At 41.2% G+C, this 2,461-nt stretch overlaps 1 pseudogene; it reads left to right on the forward strand.

Annotated features, from left to right (window-relative positions):
• The first annotated feature begins 1,037 nt into the window (after positions 1-1,037).
• On the forward strand, positions 1,038-2,461 carry LOC117940682 (annotated as a pseudogene).

Genomic DNA, 2,461 nt, shown 5'->3' on the forward strand with positions numbered 1-2,461 from the left:
ACTGCTACGCTGATGACATACAACTATAAATGTCACAGCTGACACCCCACCCTCACAATCATTCTCATCAAAACTCACCACTTGTCTGGAGGAGATAAAGGTATGGATGGAGCAAAACTTTCTTCAACTCAATAGCTCCAAATCTGAAGCCATCCTGGTTGGAACTCCTCACCAGACCAAATCATCATCCATAACCAGCATCACCCTTTTCCGGTACTAACTTCCAACTCTCATCAACAATTAGTAATCTTGGTGTAAAAATGGACTCCCAACTCACTTTTGAAGCCCATATAAATCACCAATGCAAGACCTCTTTCTACCACCTCTGTAACATCACCAAACTCCGACCCGTTCTCTCCCTCCCAGACGCCGAACAGCTGGTTCACGCCTTTGTCTCGTCCAGACTGGACTATTGCAACGCACTTCTCATTGGGATCCCTAGAAAGAGTCTGCAGAGGCTTCAGTACATTCAAAACTCTGCAGCTAGGATCCTGATGAGAATGCGAAAACATGAGCATATTACCCCCATTCTAGATTTCGTTCCACTTCACAATTGTGTCCCACTTGTTGGTGATTCTTCACAAAAAATAAAATTGTTATATCTTTATGTTTGAAGCCTGAAATGTGTCAAAAGGTTGAAAAGTTCAAGGGGGCCGAATACTTTTGCAATGCACTGTACATTCCCATCCCATTAGATTGAATTCAGTATTGATGATGTGAACAACAATAATGTGAAATTATATAAAACTTGTTTGTGAGGACTAGATGAGGACTGTATTTAAAACTTGGCCCCAGGCGTGTCTGTTATTACAGTCAAACAACAGTAAATATGTAAGGTGGCCGATGGGGGCCAACGCCCTGCAACTTCAGAAAACACATGCAAATAGACAAAACACAAGCAAATAGAGAAAACTACTTCATTAATTTGACAACACAATATAACAATTCAAATTGTCAAACAGTGTAATTTAACCCCTCCGCCTCACACAGGTACTATATGGGCTCAACAGATCATCATCTCCATCTATGAATGCATGAATATTCAAACAACTTGGAGCATATGCCGTGGCTGGAGTACAAGGATGTTCGACAAGATTACGCTGTACGACCCTCTCCCCGGCTCCTCACCTCTCACCTCACCCCGACTCTCATGCATCCAGGACTAAAGGACAAGAAGGCCAAGGTGAGTATGTTATGGAAGTCCAATCCTACGAGGAAAAGTCAGAAAGCTTTATAATAATAAAATATGTGTACTTACTGTACTTTGTGTGGAGTTTGGCATCACTTAGAGAATTGTAGGTTAATTTTGTTTGTTTTTTGTCAGATTATCTATGTGATGCGTAATCCTAAACACAACATTGTCTCCTATTAACACTTCAGTAATGCCTGCAATGACCTGGAGACGCCCAAGAGCTTCCAGGACTTCCTTAAGAAGTATCTGACAGGCAACGGCAAGGATCCTCCGGAGTCCAGGGATACATTTTAAAAGATAATCATCTGATAATTTAAACATTCTGAATGCTTTCTCCACCACTGCTTATGTTTGACTTTTGTTTTTGAACATTCTTTGTACTGTGTGGTTCATTCGTGTGGTTCAATAGTGATGTTAACCCAACCCATGTTTTAACCCAACCCAACCCTCTATTGAGGATAAATAATGTATCTATCTATCCTACAGTTGGAGCATCATCCTGGTTAAAAAAAACTGCATTCAAGAACATGAAGAAAGACTCCACAGCCAACTACGAGTTTCTGCCAAAAGATAACGTGCAGGGAGATTTCATGCGCAAAGGTAACGCAACATTACTGCAGCTTGTTTGCAGAAACATGTAAACAGGTATCAGGTCAAGCATTCATTTCAATTTTTCAGGTAAGATCGGTGACTGGAAGAAGACCTTTACTGTCGCTGAGAGTCAAAGGGTGGATCAACTCCTGCAGGAGAGACTTGGTGATATGTCTCTGAAGTTCATCTGGGAGTAAGCAGAGTAGCCACACCAACCTTAAAGGTCCCATGGCATGAAAATGTCACTTTATGAGTTTAATTAACATTAACATGAGTACCCCCTGCGTGCCTGTGGCCCCCCAGTGGCTAGAAATGGTAATAGGTGTAAACCGAGTGATAGGTTGATAGTTATGCATGCAAAAGTTAAAATATAGTAAACCATTCAGAGGGAGCTTTTAGGGCAGAGTCAGCATGAAGTGGACACTAGGTTGCAAGAATAGATCAGAATGTGTATGCTATTAGGAGTGTCTCACAAATAAGGAGTAACTCTGTTTCACCACTGCAGAACAAGAAGACTATAAGAGACAAAGTTATTCTGATGTTCATTGGTCACTCTTGTATTGACATTCGTGTGTGCACAGAGTCGGGTCACTGTGTCATGAAAGTTTGTTCACTGTTTGAATAAAGCTGCAAGTGATTTGAAATCCTTGGACTCGTCATCTTTAAAGTCTTCATCAT

This window comes from Etheostoma cragini, unplaced genomic scaffold, assembly GCF_013103735.1.
Source record: "Etheostoma cragini isolate CJK2018 unplaced genomic scaffold, CSU_Ecrag_1.0 ScbMSFa_3055, whole genome shotgun sequence".
Classification (NCBI taxonomy): Eukaryota; Metazoa; Chordata; class Actinopteri; order Perciformes; family Percidae; genus Etheostoma; species Etheostoma cragini.